Source organism: Solanum dulcamara, chromosome 8 (assembly GCF_947179165.1).
Source record: "Solanum dulcamara chromosome 8, daSolDulc1.2, whole genome shotgun sequence".
Classification (NCBI taxonomy): Eukaryota; Viridiplantae; Streptophyta; class Magnoliopsida; order Solanales; family Solanaceae; genus Solanum; species Solanum dulcamara.
The window spans coordinates 30,907,102-30,921,713 of record NC_077244.1 but is presented as its reverse complement, the minus strand read 5'-3'; positions in this window follow the sequence as shown (position 1 = coordinate 30,921,713).

Genomic DNA, 14,612 nt, shown 5'->3' with positions numbered 1-14,612 from the left:
GGGACAACACGCAACTAAGACAACCTTCTAACCCAACTAGATCAACTAACACCGCAACTTCCAAAACTAACAAGCTGGTCTAGCCACCAATCTAACAAAGATCAGAAATACATCAACAACAAATGGTAAAGGAGACAAAAAGGAAAAACTAACTAGCCCGACTACAAACTCATAACAAACCTCCAAGGTAAAGGCGTGAGGAATTGCTCAACCACTATTTCTCGACATAGAAACTCGACCTAGTTGATCCATTACTAAATAAATCAACTATGACACGAAAACAGTTCTATGATACTAAAACATACACACAAGTCCAAGTAAGGTTGATACCACAATTAGAAGATGAGTAGCACGTCAAATAGGCACGTATGGGTATAAAACCACACACGATAAGAAACAATAGGATAGAACAATGAAATTACATCCTAAGAAAGGATACATGGAGCCTTGTTCTTCAGCAGGCCTGTAAAAGTATAAAATGGATCATCACTGACCTCGACCTGAGCACCTGAAGTACCGCCAACAACAATTTGAGCACTACATCTAAAAAGATGCGACATAAACCCATGAGATTGACCGAGATGAAAAAGTCCCATAATGGTCCTACACCATGCACAAACTCCAGACCGATGGCCAAGCTCTCCACAAATATGACAAGCTCTGGCCACCCTAAACTAGGGAGTAACAGATGTCGGCAACTCTTAACATACATCAGGACTCTCTTTTTTTCAATATTCCCCAACTTCAGCATGTCCCTACATGATCCTGATCTGACAAAGGCTTTAAAGATATAGGTCCAAATCCTTGGATCTCCATAAACTAAAGATTCCATACTAGTAATTCTACATTTCTAGCTAGTTTGGAGAATTCAGAACCACGTTAAGGACCTATTTCTTCCAGGTGGTAATAATTCATTATTCTTGAATGTAGATGCCATAAATAGAACCACCCATTGCACTCAAATAGAAAAACATATATCCACAGATGAGCTTGTCCAAATTATCCCTAATTCATAGGTCAAAAAATATGAGAAGTTGAGAGACCTTCCTCAACCTCTCTTGTCTGATGAACCAAGTGTCTCCAAGATACATAGTAACACAGTCTCCGTAAACTCTAAGCATGCTTACCTAAAAAATCTTGATAAAGAAGTTCTACTTATTTGTATGTACCAATCAACTGTTAATCTTAATGATGATGAGGATCCAAAAGCCATCTCCTAGTTTCTAAGTAACTTCAGATGTGAACATGACTGGATATGATAATTCGATCATGATAGACTAGGTATTCAATGGTTTACATGTCCGTTTATAGGACATACACCGTGGGCCATAGGATGCGACTGAAAAACAAATTCCAAAAAGATGAATTGTTTAATTACAACTATTATAAAAGGGGAAAGAAAGGAGGAAACTCTGGAAGAGAATTCAAGAAGGAATACGACAAAGGGGACCCATCCATTGGTTTTTTTAGTTGTCCAAGAAATTATGAATTCCTTGTCTCATGTAAACCCCAAAGTAAGCATCCTTACCCATTCTGTCCATAAAAGACACCCCCCAAAAAGTGCTTGTACCTCCATTGTTCATGATATCCTCTATATGCTCCAGTCATACATATGATTTCCCCCCACATCAAACTCTCGAAAATGATAACCTGAACCCTTCTCCAAAATTACCATAAAAGAGAGTTATCCTACAGCCAAGAGAAATCATGCCCGCGGGCAACATAAAGGCAATGCTTGATTGGCAATCTCAAGATACCATGTGCCAAAAAAGCAATCCAATCAAAAGCATTGCCCCTATACTAATCAAGGTAGATACGACATAAAAGAAATTGGTAGACACATCCGCTGAAAATGCCTACCTTATTGAAGCACTGAACAACGACTGCAACTCATCCAGAAGGACATCCCTCTTCCACTTCTTTGATCAGCACCACAAAGAAATGTGATCTATAAGTGATGAAACCTTACATTTGAAATATGGTAGCTTTGGTAAAGAACGCAATAAAATGCCCTGTCTCCCTCTTCCAACCAATGGACCATCTCTAATGCTCTGGAAACCACCCCTAACTGAATGCACCGGGGCTCTATAATACTCTCTAATAGAGTGGCCTACCTCTCTAACTTTGTAGCAATCATCACCAAGATTAACCTATTGAAAGGACCAATGGAATGAAATAAGCTCTAACACCTGAAGTCCCAAGGTTCTCAACCCAAGAAGTCTGACTTGAACTTTGTCTATCATAGGCCCCATGACCTACCTCAGGACCTTTTAGAACCTGAGGTGCTACCACTATAGGCCTGATAGGTCAAGAAGGAAAATGACCCTTACTGAACTGATACTTACCTTGAAATGATAAGTTGTCACCGTTGTACTGATGATGAGTCCTTTTACCGTTATCTCTATAAGTCTCAAGGCATTCCTTCTCCACCGCCCTTACATTACTCATAATGTGAGGAAAGGTACAACCGCTATAATCAATTGCTCTAAATCTAATTGGAGTGGTAAAGAAAACCCTCTGACGAATTCTTGACTCATATCCCTACCCATAGGGAATAATGTAGGGGTAAACCCTAAACACTCAATAAATCCCAACACATACTTTGATACTGATGATGAACCCTGCTGGGTACCAATCCACCACTCTGTCCTAAGAAGCACCCCTTGCTCAAAGAACCACGCCTATCGGTGGTGTATCCTCAAAGGGAATCAGACCTCCTTACACTGAACCTCGAAAAGCCAAGATAGCCAAAGAGTCTATCAGAGCCTGCGCTGCCCCCAAGCTCACTGTGTGCTAAAGTACATCTCCAACCTTAAGGTTTATGCCTGATAAAGGCCCTCTAGCCCAAACAAGTATTGAATCTCTAGTATAATGTGTTAATGCTCCATCCACTCCAATTAAATGCCTTATGCAATCTATGTAAGAGAGAGTGGAGTCCAAAGAAGCTGTTTCTAGAGGTTATTTGAAGCAAAACACAAGATAAAGAGTCAAGAACAGAATTTTCTATGAATGCCCTATAGCCTCCCAAAGATAGGATACGGGTATATTGATGTAAAACTAGATACAAGATAAAGAGAATCAAGAGATATTTAACAAATTGAAGGAAGATAGAGAGGAAAGAAAGAACAAACCTACAATTAAAGTAAATTAGTGACCAACAAATATATATTTGCAAACCTCTAATTTAAAAAAATAATCACATTATTAAATTCAAGGAAGAAGAGAATTGAACTCATCCATGAATAATCTTATCAAAAGATATTCAAGAGAGATCCAATGTAGAGACAAAGGGATAAACCCACATAACTCTTTAAAAGTATTAACCTAAAAATATTGTCTCCCCAAATAATATTCATTATATTCTATTTATACTACTACGATTAACTAAGATTTAAAAAAAAACATAAATTTCCTGAATTACATGTACAACCATGCTATGATAAAAACAAAAAAAACTCTAAAACATAATGTTAATTTGTTCTTGTATTGGTTCTTGATTTCCACACCCTCTTGAAACACTCTAAGCTCTTAATGTCAAGTGGAAATCCTTCCATACAATAAGCACTATTCGTACTTGCATCATTCTCCCCTTTTTGAAAAGAATTCGACCTCAAATTTGAATCTTGCAAATCATAAAAGGGAATTAATACCCAAGCCAAAAATAATCTTCCAAATAAGTTATATACCTCCCAAAAATGCACACTTTTATGATAAAGCCAAGGATCATGAAATTCTATAAATATTAACATTTCAAGCATAATATCAATAACTTGACTCAAAAGTAGGTAACATTCATAAAATAACTTAAAGAAACCAATAATTTTAAATATTAGAACTTTCAAGTCAAAACTAGTTTCTTCAACAACTTGGACCAAGTAGTACATCAATTTATAATTTGATTTTACTCTTCTAACCACAAGATTAAGAGAACTAACAATATCACTCACAACCCTTACATGCAAGTAAGCATTTCCAGGATCAAACACAAATATCAATCTCAAAACTTTCTTGAATTTCGCACTTAGTAACTCACAATATGAATCAAATAGCAACATTAAATAATCTTCACTAATCCTAAAAACATTGCTATTATAAAGATCAAAGGCATAGAAATTTACCTTCATGGCTTTAGAAAGTCCAAGTATAAGCACTAACCATTCAAACAAATCATTCTTGGCTATAAAACACAATGATACCTCGAACCTTTTTATAATTCCAAAAGATGCTTCCAAGTATCTTACCTCTTTTTATATTCTCTTATGATGTTGTTTCACAAATAAATCAAGAAATTAGTAAGTTCATCAAAAGAAGAATTATCACATTTACACCCATAGATATTTGACAATGCTTCAAATGGATCATGTTTCTTTTTATTTCTAGAACCATTCAAAAATTCTATCCAAAGTATATCCTCAAAAGTAAGACTAGAGTAACTGAATAAATTGATACACAAATTAGTATTTATCAATTTACTACTATTTTCTCTAGTACCTCCCTGTTTATTCCAAGGACATTCTTCATCTTTAGAGAGCTTTTCAATACAAGATGTACTTTCAACAAATATTTTGGGAGTTAGCTTGCCAACATCCAAACAATTATTACCCTCAAGTAAGCAACTAAAATTATTTTCACATGTCATGCACACTTTAAATTTTGAATCACCACTTTTATTAAGTGCACACAAATCAATAAGGCAACCTTCTTAAATATTTTTATCAAATAAAAGATTGTCAAATATTTTAAAATTTTGACATTTTTTTGGCTCAAAAAGAGAACAAAGATCAATTTTAGAGAAGTAACTCACCCCTTGAAATTGATCAAACAAATCATCTATCCTCAGAATTGGGTATTTATTCTTAATGGTTACCTTTTTCAATTGTCGGTCGTCAATGCATATACGTAGTGAACTATCCTTCTTTCTAACAAACAAAATGAGAGCACTCTATGGGGATATACTTGGTCTAATGAAACCTTTGTCTAACAAGTCTTTCAATTGATCCTTCAACTCTTTTAATTCCATCTAGGCCATTCGGTAAGGAGGAATGGAAATAGGTTGAGTACCTAGAAGAAGATCTATGCCAAAGTCAATTTCCCTTTTGGAAGGAATACTGGATAATTCATCGAGGAACACATTTGTAAACTCATTCACAATGGGACCGACTTTAGAGTAGGGGCTTCGGAATTCTCATCCCTCATAAGATGATAAATGCAACCCTTAAAAATCATTTTTCGAGCTTTAAGGCACGAAATAAATTGACCTTTGAACACGGAATTATTAACCTTCTATTCTAGGATAGGTTTATTTGGAAATTGAAACTTAACCACTCGGGTCCTACAATCAATAGAAGCATAACATGCATATATCCAATCCATACCGAGGATAACATCAAAATCGGTCATCTCAAGCTTAGGGTACCTTTATGGAAGACCATAGCAGAAAAACTTCTATAGACTCTTTAGCCACAATCGACTCACCTACAGGAGTATAAACAAAAAAGGCTCTATTAATGTTTTGGGTCTAACATCAAACCTCATGGCCACAAAAGGTGTTAGTCCCCATACTTTCGTACTTCGAACTGCTTTATTAAGCTTCTTAAAAGTTTCCATGTGACCCAGAGTATCTATAATATAACCAAATAACTCTAAGTAAGGAAGTATGTGATACCCCATAGTAGGGAAGGTTGGAAATAGAGTTATAAGAATCCGGAAGGAGTTGGAGGCCAAGTAATGAGTCGTAGGACTCGACTTAATTGCGTAAGATACCGACTTAGACATCTTACAAAACTAAGCAACTTGAGGGTGTGTCGATCTTACGTAGAAAGGGTTACATAGGTTCTTAAAGTAAGAAGAGATTACGAACCCACAGAACAGGCAGAAGGAGGCGTAGCACCTACTTGGAAGCAAGTAGGTGATGCACCTACTTGGAAGCAAGTAGGTGATGCACCTAGTTGGACTAAGTAGGTTATGCATTTACTTGGAACAAGTAGGTGAGTCACCTACTTGAAGTGGACCCCCACACTGCCACGTGGCAGCATATGAGTGGGCGTATGGATGAGGTGGCGCCCTAGGGGGCTGCCATATATCACCCCTAGGGGATGCCATGTGTCCCCTCTTAAGGATATATATATATATATATATATATTTATGACTATTAAGTCATTTTCATACAAAAATCAGCAACAAAGAAGAGAAAACAAATGTGAGAAAGGAGAGAAGGCAGCCACGGATTTGGCCAATTTTAGATAAGCCTCCGACTTTCATTCTGTGAATTAATTAATTAAGGTATCCATTATCTACATAATGGTTTTAAACAGCATAAAATTACTATTTAGAGCAGCAAATAAGGGATGCGAACAGCCCGTCAATTTTCAGCATGTTAAGAGAACTTCCGAGGTAAGTTTTAGCGAGTTCTAGCAAGGTATGGCTTGATTCTCTTCTACCACGCTTTGTTAAAGTTTTAAGAATGTTATGGGTGTGTATAAATGAGTTTTATACGTGAAAATATGGACTTCACGGCTGAAAGAAGTTGTAGGTCATGTAGGGACTATTTTGACGTATTCTAGTGTCTTAAAATATAACTAGTGTGGTTGTTATTGTAGTGTCGTATTGGGAATTGTTTTTTAGTGTTTAAGGGATGGAAAAATGTCTCAATATGGGTATAAGCACTTCTGGTTGCATCCACATGACACCCCATTTCGTGTGGTAAAGGTTTTACGAAATAGAGGTTAAAAACCCTATTTTGGTATCGTAGTTTTAAGCGAGTTGATTGGAGTTTGTGTAGTGTAATGTTGAAGTGGTTTACTTGTATGTATGATGATGATTGTTGTTTTTGATTGTATTCTAAGGTTTGTAGGTTAAATGGAAGTTTGGATAGGGAAAGTTATAGGGGAGATACTGCCCGACTTCCGCTAACTTCGGAACTAATAATGAACTAGTCTAAGGAAATGGATAAGGGATTGGTTCCTATGGGTAATTGGTGGTAGAATTACAAGTCATAAAGTCGAAGTTCACTAACCTTAGAATTACTTTCATGTTAAATAGGTTCAACAGACGACGAGGCGAGCGTGTTAAGAGTAATTCGGAAGAGGTATGTAAAGCTAACGCTTCCTTCTTTTGGCATATTTTTGGCATAAGTATGTAAAGCTTAATCTTTATTTTGGCCTGGTCATTATGAAAAAAAATATATGAATTTTTTTTATGGTTCCAAGGAAGTTTTTATTCCTAGAGCCACTAGGATGGCCAATTTCTTGATTTCCAAAGGACATTTTATTATACTTTGATACGAGTATATAATTCAAGAAGTTTTATTTTGATGTAATCCATAGTGACTTTCAAAAGGTACTTGATATAACTCTTGTCTTGATTTTGAACGGTAGCTTATTTAAATTATTCCATTGAGCCCCATAATATATTTTGAACTATGGAAATGATTTTAGAAAGACTATTTTGACATAGACCATTATGACATCCGAAAGACATGCACTATGATTATCGCTTAATTTCTCTTATATGAATTGGCATCGGGTTACGCTATCAAGTCTCTGGAAATATTATGTATTTTATATTGCATTTAATTTCTCACTACTCCACTTGTGGATGCCTCAATGCTTCTTTCACTGAGCACGGGCCAGGATTTGTTATCATGCGTACTTCTCTGCATTGTTCGCCGTGCCCCGACATGAAGGGGCAGGTATGACCTATACATGGGATTTGTGGATTTATAATGTGCCATGTACATATATGATATGATATGATATGATATGACCATCTGATATGAGATGATTTGTTATGGAGATATTACCTACTCTGGAGTTATGATGTGCTGTGGCGCTAGTGATAGGGCGGCGACCACGATTTGTTCATCGAGTCCCATAATAGGGCCGGATATGGCATATGTTTTCTACATACATTATCTATGGTTATGAAAAGTATTTTGGTATTTTGGATATTTTGCTCATTTCTGCACCTTCTGTTCTAGTAATGGCTTTACTTATTACAGTCCATGCTTTACATACTCAGTACATTTTCCGTACTGACCCTTTTTCTTTGGGGGGCTGTGTTACATTCCCGCAAGTACAGACGCTCGGTTTGCTTATCCGCTCGCCTAGGACATCCAATTTGTTGGTTGGCAGTGCTCCTATGTCTAGAGCTTTATTTTGGTACTAACTTTTCTCTTGTACATTTGTATATGTTAATTAAGGGTACGATGGGGCCTTGTCCCATCATATGACTAGGCTATCATTCTGTAGAGGTCTGTAGACTTGTGATGTGGGTTATGTATATATATTTTGGTCTTTGTGTTCCGTGATGGTCTTAACGGCCTTCTTGTGCTATATCTGTTCTCATGCGCTCTCTAGCGACCCCTTTTTAACTCCTACTTTTGTCTATTCTGCTAACACACTAAGTGGGGCTAAGGGTACATATGGGTGCCCAACTCGGGCACCAGTCACGACCTACGGAGTTGGGTCATGACAGAAGTGGTATCAGAGCAGTTCCTCCTTGGAATGTCTACAGACCGTGTCTAGTAGAGTCTTGTTTATTAGTGTGTTGTGCACCACATCTATAAACAGGAGGCTATAGTACATTTAGGATGTTACCTTTATTTCATATCTAAGATCGTGTGATAGAGCTGAGTCATAGGGAATGAAATTCCTTATACTAACCTGTGCTTTCAGCAGAAGGGAAACAACGATAGAAGAAAGTAACTGACGATATTGGAAGCTACAAAGAACGCAGGTAAACAAATGAATGAAAGATATATGGCAGGTAAGGTATTGAAGTATGATTGAAGTGTAAATTTAAAATGGAAAGGAAAAATAGACAGGAAAGTGCAATAAGTGCAGTTCGAGTAGACATACGAGGTAAGTCTATTTTCATACTGTTGATATTGGGCACCCTGTGTGGCTGCGATATGATATGATCTGAATATATACATGCATGCCCTATGAGGCATTGTTGGTATTTCCTGCGTGCAAGTGTCGAGATAGGAAGAAATACAAAGGAAACTCTGCCTAAATTTTCCTAGAAATAAAAAGAAAATGAGATACAGGATTGTAGTATGTCTTGAAAGGTTGTGCCCATAATAAGAATGAGATGTGAATAAACTAAGAGTATGGCTGACCTTGAGAAATAAGTTAATGACTAAAGTGATGGTAATAGTAATGAGGAGGTCAATATTGGTATGAAAAAAGAATCTGGAAAAGACTGGTGAGACTAAGGGATGATTTAGACAAAGGTTAAGTGTGTTTACCTCACCAAGCCTAATTAACCCATAGTAGGAATTGTGAAAAAGGTTAAGAAGTGTTATACTATAGAACTGAATGCAAACAGAATATCACGTGAATATAACAAGGATTGTTATGAAAATAAGCAAAGCCTAGTAAGGAAGTAACTAAAAGATATGATGAGGTTTGTGAAGAACAGGAAAGCAAATAGAAAATGAATGAGAAACACTTACACAGATTTATAGGGAAGGTTCAGAATAAAAGGTCAAGTGGTAACGAAAATCAAATGTGTAAAGCAGAATAAGCTAAGAAAAAGAAAGACTATGATAAGAATGGAACACACTTGGTACAAATTATACAAGAATAGTTATGCAACCTACGAATGTTGGTATGATAACATAAACAAAATTAGGCATCAGAAGCCTAGTAGCCTATTATAGGAAATGGAAATCCCGACTTAGAAATAAAAAGTAGTTAATATGGATTATAATACAGGCTAACCTCTCATTCTATGGAAGCATGAGTTCAGATGGGTTATGGTAGATAGGCTGATAGAATCAACCCATTTTCTTCAACTTAGAAAGACATATTCAGCTAAGGCTTATGCTAGATGATATATTAAGGAAACAGTAAGATTTCACGAAGTTCCCACATCTATTATCCCGGATAGAGAAATTCAATTTGTGGCTAACTTCTGAAGATTATTCCAGAAGGGATTGGGAACATAGGTGAATCTTGGTATAGCATTTCACCCCAGACTAATGGATAGGCCTAGACATGCCTCAGCAGATTTTGGAGTCAACATAAGTCATACATAGATAATCGACGTCGACATTTAAGGTTTGAAGTTGAGGATTGAGCATACTTGAAAGAGTCACCGATGAAAGGTTTAACAAAATTTGACAAGAAAGGGAAACTTAGCGTGGGATGTGTGGGTCCTTATCAGATCATTTGAAGGATAGCCAGAGCTTCCTATGAGTTAGACCTACCATTATATTTGGAGGTAGTATGCCTAGTCTCTCATATATCAAGGTTTCGCGAATGTGTAGGCAACCCTTCCAGAATCTTCCCCGTAGAGGAGGCCCACATAACAAAGGATTTATCCTACGAGGAGCAACCTATCGCCATTATTGAATGGCAAGTTAGAAGGTTGTGAACTAAGGATGTGTCTTCCATCAAAGTCTTATGACGAGATAAGAATAAAGAAGAAATGGGAAGCCGAAAAAGAAATGGAAAAAAAATATTTGTACCTGTCCCCTACGCCTACAGGGTAACTACAGTCCTAAATTGATTGGGTTGATAAATAAAAGGCCTATGGATGACAACCATCACAGAGAGTTCCTAAAGTCCTCGTAAGACCTTATGAGGCTAGTTGACATTCGAGGACGAATGTTCTAAAGGGGGGAAGGATGTTATACCCCATACTTTCGTACTTTGGAATGCTTTCTTAAGCTTCTTAAAAGTTTCCACGCGACCCAGAGTATCTATAATCTAACCAAATAACTTTAAGAAAGGAAGGATGTGATACCCCATAGTAGGGAAGGTTGGAAATAGAGTTATAAGAATCCGGAAGGAGTTGGAGGCCAAGTAATGAGTCGTAGGACTCGACTTAATTGCGTAAGCTACTGACTTGGATGTCTTACATAACTAAGCAACTTGAGGGCGTGTCAAGCTTACGTAGCAAGGATTACATGGATTCTTAAAATAAGACGAGATTACGAACCCACGGAAGAGGCGGAAGGAGGCATAGAACCTACTTGGAAGCAAGTAGGTGATGCACCTACTTGGAATAAGTAGGTGATGCACCTACTTGGACCAAATAGGTGACTCACCTGCTTGGGGTTGACCCCATACTGCCACATGGCAGTATATGAGTGGGAGCATGGATGAGATGGCACCCTAGGGGGCTGCCACATGTCAACCCTAGGAGCTTCCATATGTCCCCTCTTAATTACACTTATATATACATGTTTTGATGACTATTAAGTCATTTTCATCCAAAAATCAGCAACAAAGAAGAGAAAAAAATGTGAGAAAGGAGAGAAGGCAGCCATGGATTTGGCCAATTTTAGGTAAGCCTTTGAATTTTGTTCTGTGAATTAATTAATTAAGGTATCCCCCGGCTATATGATGGTTTTTAATAGCATATAATTACTATTTAGGGCAGCGAAGAAGGGACGCGAAAAGCCCATCAATTTTTACCATGTTAAGAGAACTTCCGAGGAAAGTTTTAGCGAGTTCTAGCAAGGTATGGATTGATTCTCTTATACCAAGCTTTGTTACAGGTTTAATTATGTTATGAGCGTGTAAACATGAGTTGTATATGTGAAAATATAGATGTCATAGTTGAAGGAAGTTGCAGGTCGTGTAGGGACTATTTTGACGTATTCTAGTGGCTTAAAATATAACAAGTGTCGTTGTTATTGTAGTGTCGTATTGGGAATTATTTTGTAGTGTTTAAGGGATGGAAACATATCTAAACATGGGTATAAGTTCTGCTGGTTGCAGCCACATTACATCCCATTTCGTGTGGTAAAGGTTTTACTAAATAGAGATTAAAAACCCTATTTTGGTATCGTAGCTTTAAGCGAGATGTTTGGAGTTTATGTTGTGTAATGTTGAAGTGGTTTACTTGTATATATGCTGCTTATTGTTGTTGTTGGTTGGATTCTAAGGTTTTAAGGTTAAATGGATGTTTGGATAGGGTAAGTTATAGGGGAGATGCTGCCCGATTTCTGCTAACTTCGGAACTAATAATGAACTAGTCCAAGGAAAGGGATAAGGGATTGGGTCCTATGGGTAATTGATGGTAGAATTTAAAGATGGAAAGTCGAAGGTCACTAAACTTAGAATTACTTTCATGTTAAATAGGTTTAAGAGACGACGAGGCGAGCGTGTTAAGAGTAATCCAGAAGAGGTATGTAAAGCTAACTTTTCCTTCTTTTGGCATGTTTTGGCATAAGTATGTAAAGCTTAATCTTTCTTTTGTCCTGGTCATTATGAAAACAAATATATGAATTTTTTTAATGGTTCCAAGGAAGTTCCTATTCCTAGAACCACTAAGATGGCCAATTTCTTGATTTCGAAAGGACATTTTATTACGCTTTGATACGAGTATATAATTCCAGAAGTTTCGTTTTGATGTAATCCATAGTGACTTTCAAAAGGTACTTGATATAACTCTTGTCTTGATTTTGAACGATAGCTTATTTTAATTATTCCATTAAGCCCCATAATATATTTTGAAATATGGAAACGATTTCAGAAAGACTATTTTGACATAGACCATTGTGACATCCGAAAGACATGCACTATGATTATCGCTTAATTTCTCTTATATGACTTGGCATCGAAGTTACGCTATCAAGTCTCTAGAAATATTTTGGATTTTATATTATATTTAATTTCTCACTACTCCACTCATGGATGCCTCAATGCTTCTTTCACTGAGCACGGGCCAGGATTTATTATCATGTGTACTTCTCTGCATTGTTCGCCATACCCCGACATGAAGGGGAAGGTATGACCTGTACATGGGATTTATGGAGTTATGATGTGTGATGTACATATATGATATAATATGATATGATATGACCATCTGATATGAGATGATCTGTTACAAAGATATTTCCTATTCTGGAGTTATGATATGTTGTGGCGCTAGTGACGGGGCAGCGACCACAATTTATTCATCGAGTCCCATAATAGGGTCGGATATGGCATATGTTTTCTGCATACATTATCTATGGTTATGAAAAGCATTTTGGTATTCTGGATATTTTGCTCATTTCTACACCTTCTGTTCTAGTAATGGCTTTACTTATTACAGTCCATGCTTTACATACTCAGTATATTACCCGTACTGACCCACTTTCTTTGGGGGGGATGCATTACATGCCCACAGGTATAGACGCTCGATTTGTTGATCCACTCACCTAGGAAATCCACCCTATTGGTTGGTAGTGCTTCTTTGTCCGGAGCCTTATTTTGGCACTAACTTTTCTGTTGTACATTTGTACATGTTGATTATGGGTACGACGGGTCCCTATCTCATCATATGACTAGGCTATCATTCTGTAGAGGTCTGTAGACTTGTGATGTGGGTTATGTATATATGTTTTGGGCTTTATGTTCCATGATGGCCTTAACGGCCCTCTTCTGTTATATTTGTTCTCATGCTCTCTCTAGCGACCCCTTTTTGACTCCTACTTTTGTCTATTCTGCTAACACGCTAAGTGTGGCTAAGGGTATGTATGGGTGCCCAACTCGGGCACCAGTCACGGCCTATGGAGTTGGGTCGTGACATAAGGGGAAACATAAGACAAATTTGCACCTAGATCAAGTAAGGTATAAACATCATAGTGAAAAACTCGTAACATACCAGTAACAACATCGGGAGTTTCCTCCACCTATTGCCTACCATGGAGAGCATAAAACCTATTATTGCATTTACTACCCTTTGATTGCACTTGCGCACCTTGTGAAACTTGGACTTGAGGACAAGTATATTTGACCTTACATTCCTTAGCATGATGACCCATCTTACAACACTGATAGCACATATTCAACCCAACTAGACATTCACCTTTATGGTTCCTACCACACTTCTTGCTTGCGGGAGTAACTTGGCCAATAGTAGCACCTCTGTAAGGCATAGGGTTGGGCACCCTTTACATGTCAAACCTTAGAGTAGTGGCATTATAAAATCCTTGGCTAGAGTGCCTTTGGCGAAAATGAAAACATCCACCACTTTTGGACATATCATAAGACAATTCACCACCATCAGTCATTGGCCTCTTGGACTCCCTATCCTTCACCTTTAGCTTTTCACTCTCTACTTGCTCCGCATAGGTAATGAGTTTAGATTTGTCCATTTATAGAATCAACTTAGCCATTTTGCACTCCGTTGAGACCATATCCGACACACCCAATAAGAACTTGCTCATACGAGCTCTTGAGTTGCCAATCATAAATAGAGCAAATTTTGACAACCGAGTAAACTTGAGGGCATACTCCCCACACTCCTACCACCTTTTTTAAGGTTGATGAACTATTGCACTTTGTCCTCCCTCAACTCCAATGGGAAAAAGCGATCAAGAAATACTCCCTTGAACTCATCCCAAGTCATGGGATCCACCTCTTCAGGCCTCTCACTTTTCCATTGATCAAACCAAATTTGAGAAACACCCTTCAATTGATACGTGGCAAACTGCGCTCTCTTAGTCGGGATAACCCCATAATATCCACAATCTTGTGGATACTATCAACAAACTCTTATGGATCCTCGTCAACTTTAGAACCCCAAAACTCTGGAGGATTCATCCTCGTGAAATTACAAACTCTTGTCTTCATTATACCCACATTTGGGTTCACGGGAGCCACCACCTC